The following is a 19,173-nucleotide window of genomic DNA, read 5'->3' as shown; positions in this document are numbered from 1 at the left end:
TATCTATTCACGCTCTGGTCTGTGTAATGAAGAGAGAGCGTGAGTGTGTGTGCGTTCAGGATCCCCGTCAAACGTTAATTTTTTTTTTTCGCCCTGCAGCGGCGTGACTCGCTCTGCCCTCCGGCTAGAGAAAAACACAGAGAAAATGAAGCAGAGATGAGTGTGAAAGAGGCTCTCGGGGACGCAGAAATGCAGAAACGCTGATCGGGGTGATCTGAGGTCTCCGCCGGAGAGAAAAGGTCAGCCGCGTTCCAGTCGCGTGGGTTGTTGCGAGGATGATTAGCATGTAGCTTTGTGTTTTTTAGTGATTTTTTTGTGCGTTCACATTGAGGTCAGATGGCAGTGTGCTTGGGTTTTATTAGATGCGTGTTTAAAATTCAGTTTCATCTTTCCAGGACACGAGTTTAAACATTAAACATTACTGATGATGTCATCCTGCAAAAACTAAAAGCTAAGGTGAATCAAACAAAATCTAAGCGGGGATCCAAAAACATCGAGACGATGCTAAAAGTAAACAAACAAACCGAACCTAACATGAGGAACTGGAAAACAAAATGAAGCAGGACAGCGCAAAACAGAACAGAGCAAAACTGAACAGAGCAAAACAGAACAGAGCAAAGCAAAATCCAAAGGCAAACTAAACACAACATAACAGGGCTCATAAAAGACAGAACCAATTAGACAACATGAAACAGCTGGAAACAAGGAGTGATCATGTGATCAGGCATACAGGAAATGAAGACAACCAAAACAAGAGCTAGTGCCCTCAAGAGACCACACGAGGGCACTGCAGCAGGGGTGACAAGTTTTGCAAGAGAATGCAAAACGTATTAGCGTTCCCTCGCAAGCTAGCGAGATAACGCAAAACATCTTTGCGAGGGAACGCATAAACTTTCAAAAATGTTTACCCACACTCGTTTTTTTTTTCTTCCACCCATTTTTTCCCATACATTTCAGCTTTAATTTCCTAAAAAAAAACATCCTTTTATTTAAAAACATGAATAATAGTAATAATAACAATAACAAACAGTGAAAAGGTTGTGACAATTCTGAATTGGTTATGGTATGTTGTCCTTTTTACATCTTAAGAAATATGTCTTTTTATTTTTTTATTATAATTTTTATTTTTTACATATTTTGGGTGTATTATGCCCTAAGAGTGCACTAGTATTGTTACTAAAGCAGTGATTTGTTGTGGCTTTGGCCTAATTTTCTGGTTTGTGTGTTTGGAAAGCTTCATCTGGGCAAAGGTTGTGTTTTTGCTGAGTTTGAACAGGCCTTCAGTGATCTCAGCATAATGAGCTCTAATCTCATTCAGGTTTTTTGTGTTTCTCTTCATGCATTTAATGCATTAAAATTGCTTCAGGGCTGGCCATTATTCAAATGGCTGGATTTATAGTCATCATATTAGGTGCTATTAGAGAAATAAACTACGCTTAATGTGCTTTCCATAGGAAAAGCTTCACAAATCTTTTTACAGACAGATTATGATATTGTCTCTTGTTTCTCAAATGTTTAAGAAAATGACTCCAGATCTAGTATTACTTATATAGTATAGGTAGATTTGTGCTTTTTAATTCACTAATGTCTTGTATTTTTTTTCATATAACAATAGGGAATAAAAGAGGGAAAAAAACTCTGGATTTTTTTTAGTTATGCGTTTAAGTAAAACATCATTTTTAGTTTTATTCTGTATAATTAGTCGATTATATATAGTAATTAAATTGTCATAATATGGAGCCTCTAAAGTGACATGCAAAGAAAAAAAGATTTTCATAGATGCATGAGTTACATAGTCTTCGTTATTTTTTTTTAACTGGTCTATGCTTGAAAGAATTAAACTAATTAACCTAGATAAGCCTTTTAAATGTGACTTTAAGCTGTATAGAAGTGTCTTGAGAAATATCTAGTCAAATATTATTTACTGTCATCATGGCAAAGATAAAATAAATCAGTTATTAAAAAAGAGTTATTAAAACTATTATGATTAGAAATGTGCTGAAAAAAATCTTCTCTGTAAACAGAAATTAAGGTAAAAATAAACAGGGGGGCTAATAATTCTGACTTCAACTGTATATATACACGTGTGTGTATATATATATATATATATATATATATATATATATATATAGATATATTTTTGATTTTAGTATATATATATATATATATATATATATATATATATATATATATATATATATATATATATATATATATATATATATACTAAAATCAAAAATATATCTATATAAATATATATATATATATATATGTGTGTGTGTGTGTGTGTGTGTGTGTGTGTGTGTGTGTGTGTGTGTGTATATATATATATATATACATACACACACAAGTGTATGTAAACATATTGCCTTAAACACAACATCAAATAAAACTGAAACATGAAAAGGCTCAATTAAAATGATTGAAAAAGCTGAAATATTTTTTTAAATAATTACTGAAACTGAAATGGCGAATTTCATTAAAACTGAAGTGTAAAAAGCCATTGTGTTTGAATGCATTGATATAACACAAACTTGGGTTGTGTTTGAGTTTATTATCTTACAAGTAAGCAGCAGACAAGGCCGCTCGGTGAGTTTTGGAACACAGCCTGAAAGCGCGATGGTTTTAGACGCAGGATTTACCGTGTTTCTGATGGAAAAAGTGAGTGTTGTTGTAGAGGTGTGGAAATGGACATATGTGGAGCTGAAGGGGGTGAAGCTGAAACTCTGGACCCCTGCTTTACCCTTCATCTGTCCACGGACCACCACAATCAAGCAGACCGCAGGGTTTTACCATTCAGATTAGGGCTGCACCATATATGGTTGAACGTTGACAACACAATGTGTGCATCCGCAATAGTCAGTCACATTGAGTCTGGATTACAAATGATCAGCAACTGAGGATGCACAAGATTTTTGGAGTCACTGTAAAGTATAACCAAAACAGAGTGAATCTTTATGATTTGCATGTAATTTAAAGACATTTCAAGATAGTTTAAAGCAGTCAGACACAAAGAAAGTATATCTCTAACTATAACTTTACAGATTTATTAATACAATGAAGACTATACAGTGTTATTTTATAGTTCATTATTCAATATCTGTACCTGAATACAGTTTGATTCACTGGAAACCATAAAGCACTGGATTTTCTTTGCTCTGTTGTAATTATTCTCGCTTGCAATGTGTTTATTATTGTGAATACATGATTCACACCCTCAAGGGCGAAATATACTCGCCCCTTGCGCCGCATCACACACCTCCGTTGACTTCGCGAAATGGACGAGGCTTTTATACTCGCCGCATTCGCCGTTGTGATATTCTTTAAAATGACAGGGGGCGGTCAAAAGAAACCCACACTAAAATCAGACAGATAAACCAACACAATCTCACGGCAATTCGTAACTTTTTCATTTAGTGGCTTATTCGTACAAATTCGTACGATCTAATTCGTACATTTTAGTACCATTTGCGTATCCCCCAATGATGGTTGGGTTTAGGGGTGGGTTGGGGTTAGGTGCCACGCCTCCTTTTTAAATTCGTACATTTTCTTACGACTGAACTCGTACGAATTCGTACGAATTAGCCACTAAACTGCCAAAACGTAAAATACTTACGTTTTCTCGTGAGATCAGGCTGGATAAACAGAGAAGTAGGAAGTTACCGGAATTACGTCATATCATAATGTCGTTCAATATTTTTTACTAATTATTTTGTATTGTTTTTATACGTTATTTTAATGATTAGAAGCATTTTTATAACCATTCAAGCTTTTTTAAATATCGAACTTTGATGCATCACTTGCTTTTGTTCATATCTCGGACAGTTTTACCATTTAAAGTGTATTACAATATTAATCACAAGAAAAAATAAGTTGCTCTTCGAATATATTTTTATTATGGCAAGGATAAAAGCAAAAAAAGTACACTTACAAAAAAATACTGATGTTTTTTTTTTCTTTTTCTTTTTTTTCTTTTAATTTTTTTTTACATTTAATCCAATCCACAAATATATATATATATATATATATATATATATATATATATATATATATATATATATATATATATATATATATTCATCAGTGTAAAACCTATGACTGGTGGAAAAACATATTGAGTAATTATGTACCTCTCCACTTTTGTCATGGCCTCTTTTGGCATAAGCAAACTTATCCCTCAGGTTTTTCCAAACTTTTTGACATAAACTTTCCTCCTTTCTCATTGCTGTTGCTATTTCTAGCAAATAATTATTGGTCATCACTTGATTTTATTAATATCTTGAACAGTTATACCTATTACAATTTATTAAAATTTTAATGACAACAGAACATGAGTTGCTCTACAAGTAAATGTTTGATTATCGCAAAAATAAAAGCAAAAAATGCACACTTACTAAAAAAAAACTGATTTTTTTTTAGATATAGCCCGCTCTACAATTCACACAGTACTGTCTGGCTAGTTTCTGTCCTATACTTATGCTAAAAAAGCAGTGATTGTCCAACATTACAGATCATTATCACCAAGCCCAGGGAAACAGGCCATCAGTATATTGTGTTCCTTTATAGTTATCAAAACATAATTTTGTGACTTCATTATAGTTTTGTAAATATTAAATAGTTTTAAATACAAAATTAAACAAAATACATCAGTGCAAAACCTATGACTGGTGGAAAAACATATTCTGTAATTGTGTACATTTTACCATGGCCTCTCTTGGTTTTAATAAACTTATTCTTCAGGTTTTTTCAAACCTTTTAAAAAAACTTTCTCCTTTTCCATGACTGTTGCAATTTCTAGCCAATAACTATTGATTGTCTGGTTATCTCTCTGATTGTGGCTCATAAAGATGTGTGTACTGTTGTACTGTTTCATATAAAATCTCTTCAAAGTGTTTCATATTTACCTCAAAACAGTTGCGGCGCCGCGTGCACTGTTCGCTTGAGTTTAAAAAATGCCCTACGCACCGCCAGCCGAAATCATGCCGCGCGCACCCAAAGCAAACCTCCGCAAACTCCGCGATGACGTCACATTAGTGGACGCGTCGAGTATAAACCAGGCTTTACAAAGTCACCCCAATCAATCAAAATTCAAGATTTTTTTTTTCCCAAATAGAGCTATTTAAGCCATCTCGTGAAATTGTATTCATATGGCAATATACCGTATATCGCAGAAAAACAAAATATCTCAACGCCAGATTTTTCCAATATGGTGCAGCCCTTAAGTTTAGAAGAAAACCATTGATGTATCGGACACTTGGCAGCTTTTACATGCATATCGCAGAAAACCAGATAAGATTTGAGTTATGACCCGCAGACAAGAGCCAAAACCAATCCAGAAGAAATCATATCACTTCAACTTAAAACATTCAGCAATAAGACAAATATGCAAGTAGAAGAAAACTAGAAATAGATTGCTTTGATTGTTCTCATCTGTAGATAATTTGATTGTGAAAGTGCAAGTTTTATAATGTTTTCTGCTTGAAGTTATCAAGTCAAAAACAGCTGTAGGGATAAATAACTATTTTGGAGGGACAATTTTAAGCTTTTCATGGAAATATGCAACTGATTTTTTTATTATTGTCTTTTTTAATCCATCCAAAAGCAATTGTATGAGTTCAAAACAAAATGTTGAATAATATGATGAATATTTAAAATATTATTTGAGTTTTTCTTGTGTTTAGATTGTGTCCTACTGTAAATGATTTGATTGTTAAAATTAATGTACATATTTATGTTTAGTGCCTAGAATTAGGAAGTCAAAAACAGCTGATAAGGTAAATAAAAAAATGGTAAATTGGGGCAATTTTATACTTTCCTTGAAAATATGCAATTGAAAATGTATATAGCATACATGTTATATTGTATATTAATTTTATTTATTTATTTATTTATATTTATCCATCTAAACATCCCAATGATTTAGGTTGTTTTGATTTGTGTTCATCTGTAAATGATTTTTTTGTGAAATTAATAAACATATTAATGTTTAGTGCATAGAATTAGGAATTTAAAAACAGCTGAAGGGGTAAATTAAAAATATATATATATATAATAATAATAAAAAAAAATGGGGGCAATTTTATACTTTCCTTGATAATATGCAATTAAAAAGTATATTATATAGCATATATATATTATTTTGTATATTATTTTTATGCAATATTTGTTTTTTTATCCATCTAAATATCCCAATGATTTAGTTTTTTTTTTATTTGTGTTCATTTGTAAATGATTTGATTGTGAAATTAATAAACATATTAACGTTTAGTGCTTGGACTTAAAAAGTCAAAAACAGCAGAAAGGGTAAATAAAAAATATTAATAAATTGAGGGCATTTGTGTACTTTCCTTGAAAATATGCAATAAAAAATATAAAATTTTATTTATTTATTTATTTTTTAATCCATTCAAATATTCCAATGATATTAGGTTGTAGCTTGAGTTTTGATTTGAGTTTCTCTGTAAATTATTTAATTGAAAAATTAATGAGTACATATTAATGTTTAGTGCCAGGACAAAAACAGCGGAAAATGTTGAAAAACTATGTTTTTGCGGCAATTTTGGCAATCCGAGAAAATGTCCAATTGAAAATTCTTAAAATGCATAAAAAAATATTATTTTATAATGGTTTATCCATCCAAAAGCAATTGTTCAATTTGCTCTTTTTTATCTTTTTTATTAAATAAATTTCCATAATATATAAATTTGGGCTATTCATTTTTGGACCGATATTGTAAATTATTTTATTTCAATTTATTATATTTGCTTAATTTCTTTTGCTTAATTTTTTTTTTGTTTATTTGTAAAATAATAATAAAACTTTGTTGTTCAAAGACTTCTAAAAGTATAACAGGTGAAAGAAAATTTAAATGGCAAAACAGTTTTGAACATTGATGATGATAATAATAATAATATTAAATGTATATGGTGCAGAAAATCAGCATACTGTTTTAAAAGACTTTAATTTGGGACTGAGAGTGGCTTTATGATGTCACTTTACCCCACAGCTGATTGGCTACGTTTTTTTTCCTATCTCTAACCCAGAATAAAACCAGTTCCAGAGCAGCATAGCAATACACTAATTGTTTCCATGGCAAAAAAAAAAAAAATCCGGATTAAAACCAACCCACATTCTAGAGCCCAAAAACTCAAAATAAACGCAAACTTACCAGATTAAAAACCCAAAGCAGCTTTGTGCTGCTATTAAATATGCAATGAAATATCTCCTGTGCATGTTTATTTTATTATATATATATATATATATATATATATATATATATATATATATATATATATATATATATATATATATATATTTATTATATATATATATATATATATATATATATATATATATATATATATATATATATATATATATATATTTATTTATTTATTTATTTACTTATTTATTTTATTTACTTATTTATTTGCGCCATCTCCTTCATCAGGTGTTGTGTTTGTCATCGCTCCGAGTGTCTCTCCAACCTCTAAGTGCAATCAGAGACTGTCAAGTTAATGGACACTTGATGGGCTCATCCACAAGCTTAATAAGCTCCAGTCCATTAAGATCAACCCCAGATTAGATAAACGAATTACCAACATCCTTTCAACAACATCCTTAAGCGGATTGCAGGAGAGCCAACATCTACAGGCAAATCCTGAGACTGAGCAGACTCTCTGTCACACAAATAACAGCGAACAGCTCGCGGGACACACTCGAACAGCCAAATTAACCAAATAAGTGTAAATAGAAGTGGTAAAACTGCAATAAAGTGAAATAGAATTTTTACATTTGTTGGAAATACTCAAATAAAACCAAGCGTATATCAGAGATGCTCTGATTGATCGGCCAGAGATCAGTATCGGCTCACATTTCATGACCCAATCGGTACTCGCCAATCAGGCCGATCTCATGAACTGATCACAAGTGTTTGTTTATGCATCACTGCGCTCGCCTCATAGCAGCTACAATACATACAGATGTGCCGCCACCTCTGTTTATACAGTTTATTGGTGCGAGTGATGCTCTCTCTGTTGCGACCACTGTACATCCAGTGTTTTGAGCTTCTGTGATACGAGCGGAGCGATCGCCTCAATCTAGTGTCTCATTCAACCATAAGACTTCTGTCAGAAGCTTTGTAAGTCTTATATCGGCTTCCTGACGCTAACAAATTAGTTATATAAAATATAGTCCCGGAAATCATGAAGACGACCGGGATTATGTAAGAGAACACGAGAGGAACAGTGATGTTCTAAACATTACATTTGATAGGTTCGATGAATAGATCAGTAAAGATATCGCAAGTGCAAATCTCCCACTTTCATCAAACTACTGTGCTATGTTCACATCTATGGTTATTATAGGTAATGTGCTAAAGGGATTATATGAAGCATCCTTCATTTATTCTCTTAAGCCTAGTTCACACTAGAGGATTTTAAGCCTGATTTGAGCCCGATTTGGAAGTTAACGAGCTCGCCGACAGATCGGGCTGTGATCGGGAAGAAATCTGCGGGTGCACGACGCTCGCCGCTCTTTATGTGTGAACTACTGAACAACGCATCAACGAGGCTCGCTGACGCGTCGCCGGCACCTCGAAATCCAACATTTAGCATGCTAAATATTCCACAGCAGACGGCCGACTCAACTCAACGTGTGGTCCGAATTAGTGACGAGCTGCAGCCAATGAGAGAGCATATCAGCATGAGCTGAATGCCTGTGTGTTCAGGAGCTCAACAGAAACATCTGTGATTGGTCAGAATGGGCATCGGTGCACTCGCTTCATTCTGCGCTAACACAGACATGAGAGGAGGATATATTAACAGTGGAGCTAGAATTCTGTAACTATTAGAATTACCATACTGCTCATTCTGACCGTTCTCACATAAAACGTCATATTGTCACAACATATTTACACTCAAAGCTATTATTGAGATATTAAAATTAAGCTTTGAATGACTGGCATCATATTTAATGACACCATTACCCTAAAAATAGCATCTTTTTCAGTAATACAGCCTATAAATATGTATTAAGATACTAGAACACGCAAAGGTCTTGGCTTTCATTTTCACTTTCAAACAGGAGCTATTTAACAGCACAGAATCTGCTGTTTTGAAAGATATCTGAAGTAAATTGATGTTTTTGCCATCAGAAAGTTTTGTTTATGTTAGCAGGAAGTTGCTAGGCAAGAAAATGCACACACATTTAAAGTCACAGCGTAAAGTATCAGACATGCATGCAGTCATTTTGACCAATATGGTAATTTAAGCAGAAATGCTCAGTTCTTTACTGTTTTGTAATAAAAAAATAACAATGTCAGAAAGAAATACACTGATAGTTAGAAAACGGCACGGTGTTATTTGTTAGTTTTATTTCAAAGATTTATACAATTACAAAAATTAAAAACTCTCTGTGTATCTATCCACTCAAACCTTGCAGATAAGTAATTAATCCGCTGAGAAATTAGCTGATTTGACGATGTTTTTAAATGCTTTCTCCAAAGCTTGAAACGCTGTCAGTGATGTAATCCGCACACAAGCAGCCAATAGTGTTCAGCTTTTTCTGACGACTCCTCCCTCAAAATTTCATTGGCTGTGGTTTGGTAGCTTGAATGAGCTGATGGGGAATGAGTTGTTGTCAGATCATGTAGTGTGTGACCCCCCTCTTGTGGATCATTCACAGAGTGTTGCGTAGTGTGAACACCACAGAGATTAAAAGACACAAAGTCAAGTCATGTAGTGTGAACAGCACAACGATCTGCCGATGTTTAAAATCCTGTAGTGTGAACTAGGCTTTAGGTAACGTGAGATCTCCACTGAGGGAAATGTGCTTTATGCATTATAAAGCATCAGAATTGCAACTCGGCATCAGCCGATCACCATGACAAGGCTGCAAAAATGCTGATCGGAGTGTCCTTAATATATATGTATACACATATACACGCACAGTGGAGGAAATAAGTATTGAACACGTCACCATTTTTCTCAGATAACATATTTCTAAAGATGCCGTTGACTTGTATTATTCACCAGATGTTGGTAACAACCAAAGAAATCCATATATGCAAGGAAAACAATATTCCAAAAGTTTACCAATTAAGTTATGGGAAATAAAATAAAAAGACACAGGAAAAAAAGTATTGAACACATGAAGAAAGTGAGGTGTAGAAAGGCAGTGAAAGCCCAGACAGCAGCTGAAATGTCTCAGTAGTTCTTCAGCAATCCTCTGCCCTTCCTAAGTGTAAATGAATATCAGCTGCTTCAGTTCAACATCTACTTTAGCAGGAGGATGAAGATGAAACCAGGGTGGACATTTTAGCAGGACAATAATCTAAAACACAGCCAAAGAGACTCTCAAATGCTTTAAGAGTAACCGTGCATTCACATGGGGCTTCAGCTTCAACGCTTGACCGAGAGTGAGTCTGAAGTTGGGGATGACGCGATCATCATAGCAGCGTCAGCCAATGAAGTCAGCAATCCTCTACTGTCTGAGCTAGGGTATTTGCATAAAGTGATATGATTGGCTGACGCTTCTATTGGGGCTTGAAAAGTTAAGAATTTCCCCACTTCTGCAGCGAGCAACGACACTTAAGCAGCGCCAACAGATCTATGAAATTCGGCAATGCCTGACGTCACCCATTCAAAGTGAATAGGAAGCATTGACGCTGATGCCCCGTGTGAATGGGGCGCAAGAAAATCTTGTTTTAGAATGGCCCAGCCAATCACCTGAATTGAATCCAATAGAAACTACTAAATAAAGATCAGATTTTAATAGACGAGAGCCACAAAACCATCAAGATTTTACATTCTGTTGAAGTCTGTGAGAAAAAAAATAAAAAAATAAATAATATATATATATATATATATATATATATATATATATATATATATATATATATATGTATTTTTTTTTTTTTACAGTATTTCCTATAATATTTTTTTCTTCTGGTGAAGGTCTTATTTGTTTTATTTTGGTTAGAATAAAAGCAGCTTTTAATTTTTAAAAAACATTTTAATATTATTATTAGTCAATTTTATTAGCTCCTTTAAGCTATATTTTTCCAATTGTCCAATACAAACCATCATTATACAATGACTTGCCTACTTAACCTAACTAACCTAATTAAAATAGTTAATTCTTTAAATGTCACTTTAAGCTGTATAGAAGTTTCTTGAAAAATGTCTAGTCAAAAATTATGTACTGTCATTATGGCAAAGATAAAAAAAATCAGTTATTAGAAATAAGTTATTAAAACTAAAACTATGTTTAGAAACGTGTTGAGAAAATCTTCTCTCTGTTAAAAAGAAATTAAGGAAAACATATACTAATAATTCAAGAGGGCTAATAATTCTGACTTCAACTATATAAAAACATCAGCCCTGCTTTCAGTCCTATAAGGATGTGGATGTTTTGTTTGCTCAAGGAAAATGACTATTTGTTTACCCTGTGTCTCTCTGACCCCAGATTATTTAGTTGTTTCCATGCAATGCAGCAGATGTCGGCCAGAGTTTTCAAGATAATGTTTTCCATGCAGTGAAAATGGATGTTGATTTGCACCGTCAAGCTCCATAAGAGGCAAAAAGTAGCATACAAGTCGTGCATAGGAAGCGTAGGATGGCGTAACGTGAGGAACTCTACTATATTATGATGCCTCTTTCTCTGGCGTTTAGATGTACCGAGTATTAAGTCTGAACAGGATTTTTCTCTTAAAATCCCTTTGAAGAAATAAAAATGGAATATACAGTACAGCCAAGATTTACACTCACCGGCCACTTTATTAGGTACACCCGTACAACTGCTCGTTAACGCAAATTTCGGTCCCACTTATATTAAGTGGCCTTAACTAATATGTACTTACACAGGAATAAATAGTTTGTTACAATGTACTTATTGTGTAAATACATGTATTTTTTGTGTACTTATGCATGATTAAATACATGTATGTAATTACATCTGTAATTAACTTTAGTAATTACATTTGTAAATACACTGTTGACCATCCCTTACACCTTAACCCACCTTTAAACCTACCCATGCCACTAAACCTGTCCATAACCCAACCACTATCCCAACTCAAGAGCACCACAAGTGTTCTCAAATACATTATAAACACAGTAAGTACATTGTATTTATTTTTTTTGCAAGTACAGAGTAGTTAAGGACGCTTAATATAAAGTGGGACCCAAATTTCTAATCAGCTAATAACATGGTCAATGCATCTAGGCAGGCAAACAGAGCATCAGAATGGGAAAGAAAGGTGATTGAAGTGATTTTTGACTGGTATGGTTGTTGGTGCCGGATGGGCTGGTCTGAGTATTTCAGAAACTGCTGATCTACTTGAATTTTCATGCACAACCATCCCTAGGGTTTACAGAGAATGGTCCAAAAAAGAGAAAATATGCAGTGAGCGGCAGTTCTGTGGGCGCAAATGCCTTGTTGATGCCAGAGGTCAGAGGAGAATGGCCAGACTGGTTCCAGCTAATGGAAAGGCAACAGTAACTCAAATAAGCACTCGGTACAACCGAGGTCTGCAGAAGAGCATCTCTGAACACACAACACGTCCAAGCTTGAGGCGGATGGGCTACAGCAGCAGAAGACCACACCGGTGCCACTCCTGTCAGCTAAGAACAGGAAACTGAGGCTACAATTCACACAGGCTCACCAAAATTAATCAACAGAAGATTGGAGAAACGTTGCCTGGTCTGATTAGTCTCTATTTCTGCTGCAACATTCATATAGGGTCAGAAATTGGCTTCAACAACATGAAAGCATGGATCCATCCAACTGCGTGATGCTATCATGTCAATATGGACCAAAATAAATCTCTGAGGAATATTTTCAGTATCTTGTTGAATTTTTGAAAGGATTAAGGCAGTCCTGAAGGCTAAAGGGGGCACAACCCAGTACTAAAGTGTCAAATGCATACATTTTTACTGTGAATTACTGTATTTAATTTTTACACTATTTTTACTGTGTTTTACCTTTTAAATCAAATACATTCATTGAAAAGACTGAATATTATACACAATAAATGTGCACTTTGACATACTGTTGATGTTGAAAATAATGGAGAGACATGTGAGATTACATGATTAATTGCCAGATTTGCAATTTTAATGAAGAAAGTTGGTAATTAGTAAAAAAAACTGCTAATAAAATGTACAGATAATAAAGTAATTTTAAGGAAATACAGGTCATTTTAAAGTAATCAAAGATAATTACATAAAAATGTGCATATAACTATATTTACGCGTGCATGATTGTGTATTTGAACAACATATTACACATTTCAAAATGCACAGTTCAGATCATATTATGGGATTTGAGTCATAGATCAGATGTGAAAAATAAAAAAGTAAAAGCATCTGCCAAATGCATTCATTAGAAATGTATTGGATACGCATAACAAATGTACAGTTTGATATATATATATATTTTAAAGATTTATTTTTGGCCTTTTTGCCTTTATTAAGTGGATAGGACAGCATTTTTGACAGGAAGCGAAGAGGGAGAGAGAGGTGGGGTAGGGACGGGAAATGTCCTCGAGCTGTAATTCAAACTCGGGATCCCCTGAAGTGCTACTGCACCATATGTCAGGACGCTAACCACTTATGCCAACACAGTTTGGCATTAAGTGGAACCTAATTACATTTTGAAAATTATTATAATTATAATTATAGTGTTGGATTGACAATTTCAATGCAAAGAAGTTAGGCAAGTGTTAATAAATTGCTATTAAAATGTAAAAATAATAGCAGAAATTGCAGATAGTGTTGAAGTTTAGAAGATAATTAAATTAAACAGCAACAAATTTATATTTTCATGCATGCCAATTTCTGTGTATTTGCAAAACTCACAATTCAGATTATATTATAGGATTTAAATAAAAAATCAGATCCAAAATAAATAAGAAATAATTTACATTTAAGTATATTGTAATATAATATAATATAATATAATATAATATAAAATAATATAATATTTTATAATATAAAATAATATAATATAATATAATATAAAATTAAATAATATAATATAAAATTAAATAATATAACATAACATAACATAACACAACACAACACAACACAACATAACATAACATAACATAATATAATATAATATAAAATAATATAATATAAAATATATAATATAATATAATATAAAATTAAATAATATAATATAACATAACATAACATAATATAACATAAAATAATATAATATAAAATATATAATATAACATAATATAAAATTAAATAATATAATATAATATAATATAATATAATATAATATAATATAATATAATATAATATAATATAATATAATATAATATAATATAATATAATATGATAGCATTTTTGCAATGCACCTGAATCTCTTGCTTGTGGGGAAAATCTAATTAATTGTATTGCTGTCTTGGAGAAATAATAAGATTAATGAGATCTCATTTGTGATTATTTCCTATCAGAAACTACACTGTCAACCAGCAGGACTGTGCTAGTTAAAAGGATAAATCACCCAAAAATGACAATGTGCTGTTCATTTACTCACCATCAGGTCTTCCAGGATGTATCTGTAACTTCAGACATGCTCAGGTCCATTTGCTGAAGCTGTGGGTTAATATTAATAATGTTGTAAATAATGTTCTTCTTACACTTTCACTTATTTTCTGTGTCAATGTTTTAGTTTCAATGTCATTAAAGAAAAAAAAAATCATATATCGGCACACCTGTTCTTATTAATATCCCTACAGTGCTCAGAATAAATGAGTACACCCCTTTAAAGCCTCATTAAAACTTTCGATAAGGTGATTTAAAATAATATATTTGTGTGTGTGTGTGTGTGTGTGTGTGTGTGTGAGAGAGAGAGAGAGAGAGAGAGAGAAAGAGAGAGAGAGAGAGAGAGAGAGAGAGAGAGAGAGAGAGAGAAATCGCTCTATTAAACAGAAATTGATGGGAAAAAATAAACTGTGGGTCTGATAATACTAATAATAATTTTATAATAAATACATTTAATTTGAAAATAATTAAAAAATAATAATTTAATATTTTTCTTAAATTTCTGTTTAATGGAGAGATTTGTCAACACATTTTTAAACATAATAGTTTTAATAACTCATCTCTAATACCTTATTTATTTTCTCTTTGCCATGATGACAGTAAATAATATTTGACTAAATATTTTCAAGACACTTCTATACAGCTTAAAGTGACATTTCAGGGGTTAACTGGGTTAATTAGGTTGAATAGACAGGTTGGGGTAATTAGGCAAGTTATTGTATAATGATGGTTTGTTCTGAATAATTTCAAAATATTAGATTAATTAGTACCAAAACAACAACAGGAATTAATTCTACAAAATAATGTAAGATCACAATGCAAAAAAATGTAATAAATTAAGGCCAAATAAAAATATTAAAATAAAAACATTACAATTTGTTTACAGATGTGTATAGATTTATATTTATTTTTTGGTTTCCAAATGTAGTATTTTTCTATTCCTAAAGATGTTAGGTGACCAGACTATAATTTTAATGAACTTTTTAATAAAATTATTTTCTTTAAATGGACCAAAAATTTATATAAATATAAACATACACAATAAATACTAGTATCCATTTCTCAGTGAATACTTAAACAAAAATGAATGCATTTCAACAAGAGATGCATTAATGAAAATAATATTTTGGTCACTGAACATCTTTAGAAGTAGAAATATAAGATTCGTATTTTTTCGTTGTTATTGAAAAGAGCTGTGTGCTGCGCTGTTTCTGTTGCTAGGCAACCACTAAATGAACTTACTGCAGAGTTCATATTGAAAGCTAAATTAAGGGTCCATTGAAATGTTTTGAATTGTGCATTTTTGTTCTAAGTGTCATGTAATAAGCACTGGACACAGCGTAGCTCCTCTAATTTTTAATAAACAGGCAATACCGCTTTGTTTTTATAACAACTCTGCCAGTGAGAGTGGTCAAGCCTTAAGCACATTTACAAAAAAAATAATAAAAAATAGACTTAAATTCAGGGGAAATATAGCAAAAAAATACAAACATTTTTTTTAAATTCTCTTGATTTTTGTTTTTTTGAAATATATATATATATATATATATATATATATATATATATATATATATATATATATATATATATATATATATATATATATATATATTTTTTTTTTTTTTTTTTTTTTTTTTTTCCCCAAACATATACATTTGGGCTACTAATTTGGACTGTTATTGTAAGTTAATTTGTTAGATTAGCTCCACATTTGGCTACTGACTAATCAGCTAATAATAATAATAATAATAATAATAATAATAATAAAAACATTATGAATTATTTTCTTTCTTCTCTATTTCCACCTGGGGATACCCATCCCGAGGCCTGTAAAGATTGAACAGCGCTATTGATGTGATCCAAGTCCTGTGAAGAGATGAAGCCAACCATAGATGACTTCTAGAGGTATCCATAATCTTGGACCAGTCTGTATCCTGAGCAGATGCTGTGGTGGTCATGAAGGAGTGGAGAGCATGAGACCGATTCCCGAAAGACCCCAGTGAGCCTGGACTCTCAAGGTTTTTCCTTTACTTTCATCAATTGGTGAAGTTTGTTCCTCGCTGCTGTCGCCACTGGCTTGCTTGGTATGGGACTTGTAGAGCTGCTCATCGATGGATTTGGTCTTCAGTGTTTGGACTGTCAGCAGTGAAATTTAAAACACACTAAGGTGAACCAAACTGAACTTCAACTCAGAAATCTGGACTGACATAGTTTCAATCGGCTAGAACTTTGACACAATCTACATTGCAAAAGCGCTATAGAAATAAAGATAAATTGATCTGAATTAATCTAATATATATGCACAAATATTATGTAAAGAATCCTGTTGAACTTATTTTTGAGGGGTGTATTCATATATGCTGACAACCACAAACATTTACCACATTTTTACCTCCTCTTTTTCCACATGCTACATTATTTACCCCATTAACCAACCATCATCCCTTCTCCATTTCCTTCCCTCTCAGTGTTTTCTCTCCATTTCTCCCTCACGCTCGCTCAAATCCCAAATGTGCTTTATTGGTGCAGCGTTCGTCGTATTGCCAACACATTTCTCATGGTTCAGACGTGGCACTGCATTCGATTTTATATAGAATCTGTCATGCAGAAACATTACAGGACATAAATATTTATTCTTCTGGCCCACATCGCCGCTGCCTCAAAAACTCCATCTGTTCCACACGCTTTCTCACTCCTCCTCGCAGATCCTCCCCGTATCTCGCTTTATTCCTGCGCTTGCTTTTATTTTCCCAAGCTCCTATTTTACATCTTCACTGGCTACATCTATCTGTCTGTCTGCGTCGAGATGCCACTGGAGAAGAGCACAGAAAAAAGCACTTCTGAGCGATTGATCCATGAAAATCAAAGAGCAAAATCACCTCAGAGGAAAAAAGAAGAGGCTTTAGAGCCGTGCTGGACAACAACACACACAGACGGCACATTTACAAGAGAAAAGAGGAAGAAAGATTGGTAAAACACATGCACTCAAACAAAAAAAAAACATTTGTGTGACTTTAATTACGACACACAGTGCCACACTGTTGAATGATCTTTTTTATGTAAGCAATAATGGACTTTGATCTGTTGAATCATTAGAGAAATAATGCACTCCTGAGGTGGCGATGCAGCGGGCTTTCATTAGTTTTTAATAGGGTAGTAACAATATTGTAAATACCGTCATACCGCACTAGTAATTGTTTTCAATATTACCGTAGGCGCATGACTCAATAAAACTATATGTCTGAGAAAAGTTTGCTTAGGCGAATGAAGCGGACGGGAGGTAGCAGGAACTACAGCATCAGCCTAGGCGTGGCCATCATCCTTTGCGGTCTGTTGTCACTACAGATCCAGTAATGCGGAAATGGAGTGTGTTGCTAGTAGCGGGGAAGAAAAAGAGCTGGAAATGATCGAACCTAAAGCAGGTTTTAAATCGGATGTGTGGAAGCATTTCGGTTTCTTTCTAAAAAGATATGAAAAAGTAGAAAAGGTGACAGACAAAGACAAAAACAGTATGCAGGCACTGCCAGACTGTGGTGAAATATAAGTCGGGGAATACGACTAAAAACAGTCATGGGGACTGCAGAACACAGCACACTTGTTAGATTGATGCAGACATTGACTTGTACCGCAAAGAGACCTCTATCTCACTCATGGCTTGTCCTCTCAAGTGGTGGAAAGACAATGCACAACGTTACCCACAACGTTGTCCACCTTGGCTAAATCATATCTCTCTGTCCCAGAAACCTCAGTCCCAAATGAGAGGGGTTTTTCTGTTGCAGGGGATTTGCAGGGTTTTTTCTGTTGCCCAGAGATCCCAGCTTTTACCAGATTATATTTATATGATAATTTTCCTTAAAAAACCCATCTCTATCTAAGTGAGTGAGTGATTAAATGTTGAATGTGATGAGTTTTCAACACTACTGAATTGAAACTGTTTTTTTTTTTTACATGGTTTAATAATATTTTGTTATTAAAATTGAAAAATTTAAGTTCCTGTTTCGAAACTTACAGATAGATGGCTAATTTGTATGTCATTGATATGTTCTGTGCTAAGGTAAATAAACACTTTTGGCTCTTTTTTCGAGTCTTTTCATTAGTTTTGTTTTTCCTGTAAATTAATAAATACTGTACCGTGCCATTCATACCGAGGTATTAACGTACCGTGAAATTCTGATACCGTTACATCCCTAGTTTTTAATAACTGTTTGGACTAGTGTAAATTATTCTGCTTATACCTCCATTATCGCACCTAAAGTCACTATTCAGATGTTGTATTTCAGACATTTCTAAGGTTTTTGTCCTCAGACTGCTTCTGTGTTGCCTTCTGTTGAAAAAGACTTCTGTTGTGTTTTGATGTGACTTTTGACTGTTTAGACCAGGGGTGTCAAATGTACGGCCCACAGGCCGGATTAGGCCCGCTAACAGGTTAAATCCGGCCCGCAAGATGATTTTGTAAAATATAAAAATGAGGTGCAATTCTTCAATAAAAGAAGCTGCTGTTCCAACTGCAAATGGTTAATTTCATCCGATAAAGCCGGGATTCTCAACCGGTGAGTCGCGGCCCACTAGGGGGCCCCAGCGATCCTGCAAGTGGACCACGAGATTAAAATTAACT

General features: G+C 33.4%; 1 long non-coding RNA gene across 1 annotated transcript in view; it reads left to right on the top strand.

Moving 5' to 3' along the window:
* Positions 1 to 18,636, top strand: part of LOC141378335 (uncharacterized) — an 18,667-nt gene extending 31 nt beyond the window's left edge. The window contains exons 1-3 of the long non-coding RNA XR_012392574.1: positions 1 to 17; positions 100 to 239; positions 16,394 to 18,636. The exon at positions 1 to 17 is cut by the window's left edge and continues 31 nt beyond it. This is a non-coding gene — a long non-coding RNA (uncharacterized lncRNA). The remainder of the gene's footprint in view (positions 18 to 99; positions 240 to 16,393) is intronic.
* Positions 18,637 to 19,173: the final 537 nt, after the last annotated feature.

Source organism: Danio rerio, chromosome 16, assembly GCF_049306965.1.
Source record: "Danio rerio strain Tuebingen ecotype United States chromosome 16, GRCz12tu, whole genome shotgun sequence".
Lineage (NCBI taxonomy): Eukaryota > Metazoa > Chordata > Actinopteri > Cypriniformes > Danionidae > Danio > Danio rerio.
Note: the sequence above shows the minus strand (reverse complement) of the source record. Positions and strands in the feature narration are given on the sequence as shown.